Source organism: Xyrauchen texanus, chromosome 2, assembly GCF_025860055.1.
Source record: "Xyrauchen texanus isolate HMW12.3.18 chromosome 2, RBS_HiC_50CHRs, whole genome shotgun sequence".
NCBI lineage: Eukaryota > Metazoa > Chordata > Actinopteri > Cypriniformes > Catostomidae > Xyrauchen > Xyrauchen texanus.
The window spans coordinates 2157566-2171564 of NC_068277.1; the positions used below are offsets into that span (position 1 = coordinate 2157566).

The 13999-nt window shown below is 37.8% G+C and overlaps 1 pseudogene; it reads right to left on the reverse strand.

Moving 5' to 3' along the window:
• Positions 1-1966: 1966 nt before the first annotated feature.
• Positions 1967-12635, reverse strand: LOC127662294 (butyrophilin subfamily 1 member A1-like; annotated as a pseudogene).
• Positions 12636-13999: the final 1364 nt, after the last annotated feature.

The window sequence follows — 13999 nt, forward strand, 5'->3', positions numbered from 1 at the left end:
TGGTCCAGTCCAGTCTGACAACACAGGGACAGTAGCATATATAAATCCTCCCACTGCCCGCTCTGGTATACAATGACGGGAGCCCCCCTCGGCATTGGGAATCGAACACCCTACGATTAGCAGCCAACCCGATCTACCACCTGTGCCACAGCCGCCAGTTTAAGGGTGAAGGGGGACCGACTTGGTTTGCTTTGTTTTGTGAACTTTGTTTAGAGATGCCTTGGTTTGTTCCTGTCAGGCATCAGGGGCCCCATAACTGAATCCTAAACATTTGGAGCCTGTAAGGCTGAGCACCCTGCCAGGAACAACCTGAGGCACCTTTTCTCCCATTGCATAGTTTTGTGGTTTTGTTATTAGTACTCTCTGATACGTGTTCTCTGCTGAATCATGGGTAATGTAGTTGTTTACCAGGAATTCCACTATTAAACATTAATAATTGTACTCAGTAAAATTGCTTTGTTTAAATTTGTTTGGCGAATAAAGTCTAGTTGAGACAACTACAGATTTCTTGTTCAGTGCATTATTGATGATCAATACAAGGACTTCTATCCCATCACCATTTCATGCTCATAAATGGATGTACCAAGGGCGCAGGTTTGGTTTGAATGTTGGTAGTGAGATCTGTTGAAGTTGGTAAGGAAAATGCTGGTATTATGAAAATGCAAGTCAGTCAGGTAATATGGTCATATAACAGGTATACATACAGCATTTCTCTGCCCCACAATATTAAATATGAGCCTAATAGGGGTTGAAATAAAATGTTTATTTTTCAAGATATACCTTGAGAAAATAATATCCAATGGACATAAAATGTCATTCTGTAAAATGTTTTTCCAGCATTAAAAAAATGGAAATCTAAAGAAATGTTAATGATCAATTTACATGTGCAAGATGACATCATATGATACCAAATTATTGGGGAGAATAAAACATTGGAAACATTTTCACCCACTTTCTGCTTTCCATCTCCCTTCAACCAACACCATATGTTCTCATGTTGCTTATTTATATGTACTTATATTTGTATCTGATAAAACAGGCCTCTGAACAAAGTAGGCTTTATGCTTAACTTACAATTCAGGACTCATTTCTTGATCACAAATGCCTTATTTTATGGACAAAGACATTTGTGGTGTCCATACCTGGTCCTGAACACCACTAAAACCACAGAGATCATTGAAGACTTCAGGAGAACAAGGAAGATCACCCATCTCCCTCTTCAACGGAGAGAAGGTTGAGAGTGAACGACATCAAGTTCATAGAGTCTACACAACAAAAGATCTCTCATGGTCCCGCCACACATCCCACTTGGTGAAAAGAGCACAACAGAGGCTATTCTTCTTGAGACTACCCACACAGCTCCTGGTGAACTTAAACACAGCACCATAGACGGCATCCTCTCCCACTGCACCACGGTGGGGTGTGCCAGCTGCACCGGGTAAACCGTAGAGATCTGTTTGTCCCAAGAGGTACAAAGCCCAAACAGACTAAAGCACAGCTTCTTTCCTAGTGCTGTAGCTGCCATCACCCCCCTCTGATATGGCACTAATGATATATATGATAATATATATATAAATGTACCTCATTATCAATGATCCATGTGCAACACACATGTACTGTAGCTGGCAGGACACAGAAGCAGACGAAGATGATGAAGTGTGAAGAATCCAAGTGCAATCATTTACACATTAATAATTATATTAAAGACATTTAATAGAAAATAAAAACACAGTATAAAGTTCAAGTATTTTCTGTGATGTCAGACTGTCCAAATGCTAGTCGGGACATGTCCATATCATCCCTAAACTTACACCTCTGGGATGTAATATTGCTTTCATACTCAATAAGAGTCACATCATTCATTAAATATTACATTAATTTATATTATATTATCACCATACAACAATATAACAAGCAGTGGCAACAAAAACAGCACAAATAAAGTAAATAAACAGATAAACAAAAACAAAACCTATATCACATTTTTGTTTAAATGTAGATGAAATGTATATTCATAAATGCATTCATCGGTATTATAAAAATGTTACATGCATTTGTTTAAAATAATCCTCACTGGAGTATTGCATGAGATTCAATGTGTAGATATAATCATACATAAATACAGAGGCATATGGATATTTATTTGAGATTATCACTGAAAAGATACAAAAAATTATCGAAATGATTAAAATTGAATACAAAATGACATCTTTTAGATGGAAAAGCCACAATACAGACCAGAGGATACACTATGTACATGTGACTTCCTGTTTCGGGGTGAATTATACACAGATTTTATGCAGATTTGAACTGTGTATATTATTACCTCCCACAGGGGTGTCAAAACATTTTCATTTGTGGGTCAAATGCACAAAACGTCGCGGGCTGCATTACTGTAATAATAATGAATAGATGTTAATTGTACTATTGTACGTTTAATATTATTCACATTTTAATGTTGTTGACGTCCGTTCAGTGTCACTGTGAGTCAGTGTACCTATAGAGGTGCTACTGAGCAGTGTTGGTGTGACCCATCACAATAATCACAACCAGATGAATAGTGATGAACTATTTCTGTTCTGCTGTTAGTTGCGTTACTAACATGATTTGATGAAAATAATTGTGCTTAATTGTATTTAATAGACACTCATGTGCAGGCTGAGCGGATGAAGGAATTTGCCGACAGCTCATCAGTCTCCTTCGGGAATGCACAGGCCTCATAGCGATGTATGTTCACTGTACATCTCGCCTTCAGATGCTAGCGACAGAATTTAACTCTCTTATTTAAAGTCGTCGTATACGATGTTGTTGAGTCTCGAGCAACTGTATAAATGTAAAACATCACCAACATTAACGACTACACAAGATCAGAATTCAGATACAAAATACTGCGCTCAAACAAGACAACATTTCCAGCACATGATGTCAGAGTTGACCGGCATTAGGTGCCGATGTGTGAATGGTAATTTACCGGTACATTTACCAGTAAAGGCAACTCAACGATTTTAGAGCCAAAACCCTAAACCCAACCATCAATAAGAAATCCTCTGAGACACACTCACCATCGATTATGTGATTGTGATTTACTTCCTGTTTCCCATAGTCAAGAAATATCACATACAATATAAATATTGAAATATTGAGTATATTGCTCTACTTGTAGTTTCGTCTCAGTAGATACTCAAGAATTAGTGGATTCAGTCAAGCTTCTGAGCAATAACCCAGTAATGGTTGACTAGAATCAGGTGATGCGACTGAAACATCCAGTATTATAAGACTGCTCGTATCTCCTACACCTGGATTAAATAGAGGAACAAGTACTCCAGAGAATTTGGTGTTGATGGTGAGGAGATGTTGACAGTGTTTAACGTTGTAAAAAGACAGTTGACCGTTGTCATAATCTAACAGGACACCCAATTGTTTAGGTCTGGAGGACAGTGACAGAGTTATCTGTGGATCAGTGTTAGTGTGGAAACCATTTTTACCATCTGAACACAAGAACCAGAAACCACCTGATGGAGTTAAACGACTTTTGTCTGCTGAACGAAAATTGCCATCTTTCTGCACACCAATTAACCAGTAATCTTTGGGAGGTATATTAATGCATGCCAACTCAACCTCCCAATAATGACGACCAGAGCTGAATTTATTTGCTCCACATACACATAATTCATATGGAAATCCCTCGTTCTTCTGCACATATCCTTCACCGTCTCTCACTATTTTGAGATCTTTAGAAATCTTCAGATCTGGATGAGCAGTCTCACGGTCGAGAGTGATATTAACTGTGAGGAAACATAAATACATGTAAAACAATCATTCTTCATCTGAAACTCATTTGTGTGATTAAATATATTCAGTATATTAACAGAAATATCACACCTGCATCTGTTCTCAGATCTTCCATATTGAAGTTCAACACATCTGAAATGAAAATGTTTTAGAGGAAAATACTGTTAATATTAATACAGTTCTCAATATAACTTATTTTTAACTCGTGTGGTTAGTGTTTGTCATTTATTAATTGAGTTTCCAAAGCTTTATTGATGGGATCACTGAATCTGTTGTATAGTCTCAGCATTCATATATCATATCTGTATGTAAACTCAATGTGTGTCTTCCTGAATGAACTGATCAATGTTCACCACTACATTTACTTTCTGAAACGTGTGTTACCACAAGCTTTTCTGTGTCTCTTCATTTCTTCATTTATACAGTTTGGGTTTCTCCTACATTATACTTTTACATGTTGAACAATTTCATATACAATTATTTCAAACAAACAACTTGAAGTTTCATCCTACCATTTTGTGCTCTCATGTTCCCCATTGCTCCATCCTCACAAGCTAAAGACCATTACATATGACAGTTTCATTATGATTCTCAAAATGCTCTTTTCATAATGTTTCCAATGTGAAGTATGAAATATCAGTCAGTATGTACTATTTATAAACTTTATTTGACGTGTGGATAACTTACGTTGTTCAGTTGACTTCTTCACTGCACAAAAGATACAAAGAACTATAAGCACATGAAGTATTGATTATGTAATAAATGCTGTTGTGAAGTCTCTAAAAATCAGACCCTACCTGTTAATTTCTGTCTGTATTTGTATATGATAAAAGCCGCCAAACCCAACAGAGCACAAATGAGAAAGGTGATAAAAAGTGCCTTCCATGGACCTGATGTGACCTCTGAAAGACAAAAACAGACGAGTTTAAACACCTTCAAGAATCAATATTTTTGTAACATTTTTCACATTCATATTACAAATCAGATATCAATATAATTACACACTTATACTGTGTCTTCAGATGGGAACATAACAGCTTAAAAAGCAACTTTACTCTCATTCATGCAGATGAAATCTGAAGAGATGACGTCAGTGATGTCGATCCGTCCTTCCCTGTGTTGTCCAGTTTTGAGTGCCAGTAAACAGGAGATGAGTCGAGTTTCAGAGGGAGAGATGATCATCCAGCTCTGGACAGAGAACATCCCATCTGCTCCACGACTGACAGACACTCGTCCAGGAGAGAGAAGCTTTCTGTCTTCTGACATCCACCTGAGCGTTTGGCTCTGGAAACCAGCCGCTGGATCTACAGCTGATGTTCACCTTATCTTCAGATACCGGCTTTGGAATCAGGTCAGGAGTGGATCCTAATGCTGAGAGAGAGAAGTTTAAGTTTCAGAAATCCATCAAATTATGTCATAAAATATACAGCAGACTCACCAGTGATGTTGAGAGTCATGACATGGCCATCAAATGTGCCGTCTCCTTTGAGATAAAGATGAAAAACACCATCATCTTGAACTGTGAGTTTGTCCAGCTGCAGAGAAACATCTCCATCCTTCAGTCCTCCAGACTAGTGCTGAGCGCAGGCCCAGAGAACTCCGGTACCTGTAGTGTTCCTCCTGGACGTCCTGGATCTTCCCATCACGATAGAAGAGAACAGGAGTGTTGAAGTGTTCTGGACGATACCAGCGAATCTCCAGAGCTTCAGCGTTCTGAGGAGGAGAGATCCAGCAGGGGAGAGTGACTGTAGATCCCACCTGACCCGCTATCTCATCTTCAGGTACCACAACACTCAACGACACTGACAGAGAGAGACAGATGCAATTATATATTCTGTATTAGTCTTAGTATACAGTTGAAGTCAGACGTTTGCATGCACTTTGGCTGAAGCCATTAAAACTCATTTTTCAGGGGTCTGGGTAGCTCAGCAATTAAAGATGCTGACTACCACAACTGGAGTCACAAGTTCAAATCCAGGGCATGCTGAGTGACTCCAGTCAGGTCTCCTTAGCAATCAAATTGGGCCGGTTGCTAGGGAGGGTAGAGTCACATGGGGTAACCTCATTGTGGTCACTATAATGTGGTTCTCGCTCTCGGTGGGGCGTGTGGCCTCCACACACGCTACATCTCCATGGTAACGTGCTCAACAAGTCACGTGATAAGATGCGCTGATTGATGGTCTCAGACACTGAGGCAACTGAGATTCGTCCTCCGCCACCCGGATTGAGGCGAGTCACTACGCCACCACAAGGACTTAGAGCGCATTGGTTATTTGGCATTCCAAATTGGCGAGAAAAGTGGAGAAAATCCCCCAAAAAACAAACACCTTTTTTAACCACTCCACAGATTTAAACTATAGTTTTGGCATCTGCTTTGTGCATGGCATGGGTCATTTTTCCAACAATTGTTTACGGACCGATTGTTTCACTTTTAATTGCCTATAACACAATTCCAGTGGGTCAGAAGTTTAAATACACTAAGTTAACTGTGCCTTTAAGCAGCTTGGAAAACTCCAGAAAATTATGTCAAGGCTTTAGACGTTTAGCTAGTTAGCATCTGATAGGAGGTGTACTGAATTGGAGTGTGTACTGAAAAATCAGTAAGTCTTTGCTTGACATCATGGGAAATTCAAAAGAAATCAGTCAAGACCTCAAAAACAATTTGTGGACCTCCACAAGTCTGGTTCATCCATGGGAGCAATTTCCAAACACCTGAAGGTGCCACGTTCATCTGTACAATCAATAGTACACAAGTATAAACACCATGTGACCACACAGTCATCACACCGCTCAGGAAGGAGATGCATTCTGTCTCCTAGAGATGAATGTAGTTTGTGTGAAAAGTGCAAATCAATCCCAGAACAACAGCAAAGGACCTTGTGAAGATGCTGGAGGAAACAGGTGGATGAGTATCTAGATCCACAGCAAAACCAGTCCTATATGGACATCACCTGAAAGGCTCAGCAAGGAAGAAGCCGCTGCTCCAAAACCACTATAAACAAGCCAGAATACAGTTTGCAAGTGCACATGGGGACAAATATCTTGGCTTAAGGACAACATAGTCAAGATATCGGAGCGGGCATCACAAAGCTCCTGACCTCAATCTGATAGAAGATTTGTGGGCAGAACTGAAGAAGTATGTGTGATTAAGGAGGACTACAAACCTGACTCAGTTACAGCAGTTCTGTCTGGAGGAATGGGACAAAATTCCAGCAACTTATTGTGAGAAGCTTCTGGAAGGATTCCCAAATTTAACATTTTATATTTGTATTAAAAGTAATTTATCTGTTATAATAACACTGTACGTTTGAATATCTTTAATGAAAATGAACGATAGTGTCATTTATGCTCTGAGAATCACAACAGATGTTAGCAGAACAACAGCCTCAGTCACTATTCACTTTCATTAACCACCACGCAAACCACAAAATTGCTCCAGTAGGAAAGCTCAACTTCTGGGACATGAATACGCTGTTGTCAGCACTCTCAGGTTCACCTTAGACGCTGCCGGGTTCGGGTCAGTTTTTCAAGTAGCACTTTGGTTTCGGGTTTATTTATGAAAAAATATACAGGCCTCCCGAACTTGTTTCGGTCACACACTCTAACAGAACAAATGCGTTTGGGGCCGTTCACACCACACATGTTTTTGCGAGCGTCTGCACACAAGTCGGTTTTGACACTCAGGGGCGGGGCCCAATCCTTTCTGTTAACAAATGCTATTGGCTGCTGATCAAATCCTGTATTGATTGGCTGCATCTATTCGAATCTCGTGATTGGCTGTTGTTGGACGAGGACAGACAGAAAGCGGGAACTTTTTATTTTTGACAAGAAATAACATCAATAGGAACAAGACAATTATTGTCAGTGTAAATGAAAGAAAAGCGTCCCTTACACAATACTGAACAACAAAAAGCAAACAACAAGGGGGTATTAAAAAAGCAAAAGTCTCGAGATCAAAAGGCTTGAGAAAAAAATGTTATAGTAAAGAAAAAATTAAAATAAAAGCATCCTTTAGACGTAGCATACAAGTGCATATTTATCGAAAAAATTGTCTGGATATATCACTGCATATCTTTCTTGCAATTTTACTAGACTTTACTTTTTCAGTGAGGAAAAATACAATTTATAATCGTTCATAAACCATGAAAAGAAGGCTTCGAATATCTCCACTTACTACAATGAATATGATATTTACACATGAGAACAATCATATTAACCAAATCAGAAAGGGATGAATCTACATTATCCATATTAAAGAGAATTTGTGATAAGTCAAATGTCGGGATGTCATCCATCTTAAATGACAGGCAGTTATGTAAATCAGACCAGAAGCTTTTGGCCATAGGACATAAAAAGAACAAGTGTTCCAGAGACTCATCAGCTGCCTCACAAAATACAACAGGGATCTACTTCCAATGTAAACCTCTTTCTAAGAAAGTCAGCAACCGGATATATTTTATAAATGATTTTAAAGTGAGTCTCTTTGACTTTTGGGGAAATGGGCCATCTGATGAATTTGAAATGTGGTTTATCTATGGACAAGGCATTCATATTTGGAATTTGTACACACAGTCCTCTATTATAATCCAAAAACATTTTGTTATATAAATACATTTGTTATTACATTTTCTGTAATGTAAATTACATTCATTAATTACTAGTTTTGATAAGGTTGGTGAAAGTCTTATTCTCACATACATCAATGTGTTTTGGATTAACGGTAATAACGGTATTGATTTACACATTTTATTATATTCTCTATAAGTGCGGTTAAGATTATACTTGAGCAAAAAGCCAATATGTTCCAAGAAGTTACTATTATCATCTAATGTATCATTGACAAACACAATACCCGTCTCATACCAATCACTTTTAAACAATGATTTCATATTAATTATAATGACCCTGTTATTCCATAGGGTGGATCCATGGGGAGAAAAGTTCTGGGTAAATGTAATTTTACAGTATTGGAGAAGTTGTTTGTGGAAGTTTGATAATTTAATAGGAATCTTAGATACCTCAATCACATTATAAAAGAAATTCAAGCCCACCTATTTTATTAAATAGAGATCTAGAGATCTATCACATAGAGTTAAGATGATTTCAACCATTTACACGCAAATGCCCCAAAAATGTATTCAAAGTCCAAAGCGTTGATACCACCCTCATCATTCTCTTTCACTGACTGTGATTTCCTAATATAATGGGTTTATTTTTACAAAGGAGGGAACTGGGAAGATTGGGAATCGGATGATGCAGACAGTAAAGAGGTTATGGTTTCTTTCTAAATTCCTCCTTAATTTCGTTTAGCTGTAAGATGTTTTGTGCGTTTATATATATATATATGTATATGTGTGTGTGTGTTTTCTGTCTTTGATAATCACTGAAGATAGGTGGAAATATAGAACGCAGCAAGGCGTTTAGTGAAGCTGTTGAGAGGTACCCTATCTATCCATATCTATCCATCTAACGTTAATGTTGAAGGGAACGTTAGTGTTTCACAGAATGGTAAGTGTAGATAGATGACAGATAGTTCCCAGCTTGTTAGTGTGGTACTGCAAGGGCCATCCACGACTCATCGGCCTCTACATTAATTCATTATATAGATGAAATGCAGCTCAGAGAGGAAGCCAGTCAGTCTTGGGACCCTTGGGGCTGGGAAAGCAGAGCAGGTGCAGCAGAATAAGGCCAGGTTAAATCAAGTGTACATCAAATATAATATTATTACAGGAATGTCTCTCTGAAATGTTTGATTCTGATTTGTCAGTTACAACATTATATGACCGATAATGATCGTTGTCAGCAGCAAGGCTTTATACTGACCGCGCATCGGCCCTTCGTTCATGTCTCTTATCACACTTCAGATGGACGCGCTCTTGTTTTATTCAAACACAGCTAGTGTCATCTTGCGTCTCATATATATATATGTGTGTGTGTGTGTGCACAAAACATCTTACAGCTACAAGAAATGAATGAGGAATTTAGAAAGCCACCATAACCTCTTTACTGTCTGCATCATCCTTCCTACTTTCTGTCTGTTCTCGTCCAATAACAGCCAATCACGAGATTCAAAGAGATGCAGCCAATCAATACAGTATTTGGTCAGCAGCCAATAGCATTTGTTAACAATAAGAATTGGGCCCCGCCCCTGAGTGTCAAAACAGACTTGTGTGCAGAAAATAACTTACGCATGTGTGGGACTTGTTAATTTGTGTGCACAATCATATTTTTTGGTGCTCGAGTTTGTGATTTGCAAGTTCTGCAGGTTTAAATTGTACGCGCAAGCTGTGTCATGGTGCTCACACTGTTGTGATTCACTTGCGCGCGGTGTTTATGCGCTTGCGCGGTTTTGTCCAACATTTAACGTCATATGCATGGTTCGAATTACGTGGGAGCCAGTGGAGCTGAGCTCCCATAGAGAGAGGATGAGCTCCCATGAAAGCAGTAAAATCATACACCTGTGGGGGTCTCTAAAAATAAAGCATTTTTTCCTTCAATATATTCCTTCAATGTTTATGTTAACCCTTTTGCACGTATGATCGATCAACACCGGTGTGATTAGAACGGTCAGTGCATCACGTGATCAACTGCTAAATTCAAACGTAACGCGCTCAGTGCTGCTGTCATGTATCACAACCATAGACAGATCAACTGTTCTGTGTTTTCAACCACATAATGTTTATTTTAGGTTTCAGACATTTAAATACACATAAGTACTAGCAAAAAAATATTTTGAGTTTGTAAAATACACACTGATGTCTAGGGAAGCGGCAATAATAATCCTTTCCATTAACGTTACGTTACAATAAGACACGTTTTCATATCAGATACACATTGTGTAAGTAGCTTTACCTTTTACTCTATTCTTCTCCCAGTTCACCTGCCACTTACTTTCATGTATTTCGTGAGAAGTTGAGGAATTGACGTGTAGTAAAATAACATGGCGCCGCCCATCGCACATACAGCTCAACTAACTTAACGCGATCGTTATAAAGGCGTTTAAACAACAAAACACATCCACTTGCACATATTTGACAATCGGAATATCAGTATTTCATGTTATAGCTAATACATTTGTGAATATTTTGTATAAAAAAGGAAAAATGACATAAAAGCAGATCATCATTCATTCAGCGCTGTGTTGTGGTTGCGCTGTGTAACGTGACAAGCAATGATGCGTCACCATGGAAACATTAAAGTGACAGGTTCTAAATAACGGTCACCTAGAATAACTCACGCTGGGGATCAGTTAGAATATTTTAGAAATAGTGTAAAGTTCAGAACCAGCAACCATGCCACCAAAAATAAAAAGACTGCTACCAACATCAGGTACAACTTTGGCAAAATTCGGGTTTATTTCAAAAAAAACAAAAAACATCATCAGAGGACAGTCTACTCGTTTCTCTACTCCTGTATTAATAAACATTGAAATCAAAAGAATCAAGTGCAGTGTTAAGCAATTATTTATCACACACACCACGCCTGCTTATAGGCTACTTTTTTTTTTTTAAGAGACCCCCACAAAGATGAAATCATAATTCGAACCCTGGTCATACGTTACAACACCTGCTGCACTGCGGCTCGCCGTTTCTTCAGCGTCTCACACTGGACCGGCACATTTTTACACACTATGTCAAGTTAATAAGAACTCCAAAAAACGCATGTCGAGACACCTGTGATCGGTTTCATTCATCTGGATTGTTTTTAGAGGAGATTTAACTTTCTGAACAAGTTCAAAGAGGTTTTAACATCATTCCAGATTATTCTGCAGCAAGTTTCAGCGCTTGATAAACGGCGATGTTAGTTCTGCTGTAGTGTGTGGAGGGGCGGCTGAGACTGTTTACTGTTACTTCTGACCCACTGGGAATGTGATAATAAAGCTGAAATAAATCATTCTCTCTACTATTATTCTGACATTTCACATTCTTAAGTAAAGTCGTGATCCGAACTGATCTAACACAGAGAATGTTTCTATAATTACATGTCAGGAATTGAGAAAGACTTTAATGTATTTGGTTAAAGTGTGTGTAAACTTCTGACTTTAACTGTATTTCACTACTGTACATGAGTCATTTCACTATACTGATTCTAAACATGATATTTCTACATATTACAAACATTTCTCAGGATTGAATACTCCAGGGTGAATTACGGTAATTATATTCTTTGCACTTTAGACCTGAAATTTATGATCCTGTACTAGTTTATTGTAGGTGTGTCACATTACAAATGTCCCACTTTACTATATATATATATATAAATATATAAATATATAAAAAACATAATCCATAGATTATCTGGTGCAGAAATGTAAACACAAAGCAAGTAGACATATTTCAGTTATTCTATAATAATCATAATGATGTTTTAATTCTATATTTAATAACTCGTAAAATCCCGACAAACGTGTTTCTGTAATGTTTATTCTTACCAGAAGCATCTATGAGGAGAATCAGCAGAAACCCGCCAATTATAACCGATATCATACCTGTGAAAATACCAAGAATACTCAAATAACAAGAATTATGTGGGATTTTTCCATAAACAGATGCACTATAAGATATAATTCAGTAAACAAACTCACTGCAGACAATGTCCTTTATCAATTCAAATATCCTGTTTAATGTGATGATCTCAGCAGTAACACATTAAATACTGTAATACAGTAATATCTGAAAGATTAAACCCGATCTCGGAGAATGAAACGCGCTGTGATTTACTCATTTGCTTTCACTTTCCAATTCTACAGACCTTGGAAAAAGGTCGTGTCTAGAAGGTAACCCCACAGTTACCTAAAGTCTCGCGAGAGCCACATTGAATGTTCACACATTGTGTTTTTTGTGTTTTACACATTTGTGTATTTATTTATAATCCTACAGAAACCCTACTCTTGCACCCTATACCTTAACCCTACGGGTATATCGAACCCTAAACCTAACATTAGTAACAGGGAATGAGTCTCTCGCGAGACTTCGGCTGCCAGGGGGTTACCTTCTAGACACATCCGTGGAAAAACATCAGACGCGTTTGTTTACAGGCTGAAATACATGAATCTTGTCCATATTAATCAAATAAGTGTAAAATGTATTTCGCTGTAGTCCAACAATGAATCATCAAATTCACATCGTTCATATTGCTTTAATCGTTTATCGATATAGATCAGTCGATCTGAAAGACGTTTCACACCAAATATGGCAACAATGGACGATTGATGATTTCATCGGAAGAAAGAAGCGAATAACTGTGTAATATTTCCATATGTGACGATACTTTTGTCTTTGCGCCATTAAAATTTGGTCGTTATTATGAAATGTTTCCAGAACATTCTGAATTGTTAGCTGGGATAAAGAATCATGTAGTCAACAGAAAAGACGTATTTTAATGAGAAACTGTCGATTTATTCAACAAAATGTTCTTTAATAACAGCATATTTGAGTAAAAAAATACTTTAGTAATAGTAATCTAACAGTTTAAATAAATAGTTATGCTTAAGTTTGTACTATTCTTACTAGTTTTAATTAAGTTCCCATTACTCTCTAAATCCTAAAGATATCATTAATAAAAATATTTAAGTGGTTCTATAAACTACTTGAAATGTCACATTTTGGAATCATAACTCTTACATTCTTTAAACTTTGGCTTCGAGTACTGCAAACTCAAAATTGTGTGGAATACCCATAAGCCCTTGCACTTGAATAAATTAAAATAAATTGGTCAAAACAAGGGAACTTATGTAGATTTTTTTTAAATTATTATTTAACAATGTATATAGTTATATTTCTTATGACTATTGTTGTTGTTGTCGCTGGTTGATCATTATTATTTTGTGAAGTCACCATGAAGGTGATTAGCGTTACCTCTTTTCAAGATGGAGGACCCGCACCAGCTGACTTCATGACAGCTTCTTCCCCCAAGCAATCAGAGTTTTGAACTCTTGATCGCAGTTAGTTACATTTACGTTTATGCATTTGGCAGACGCTTTTATCCAAAGCGACTTACAGAGCACTTATTACAGGGACAATCCCCCCAGAGCAACCTGGAGTTAAGTGCCTTGCTCAAGGACACAATGGTGGTGACTGTGGGGATCGAACCTACAACCTTCTGATTACCAGTTATGTGCTTTAGCCCACTACGCCACCACCACTCCAGTGTGTAATGTAAACAGTCTTCTTATTTTGTGTATACTGTATATTATCTGCGCTCGGCA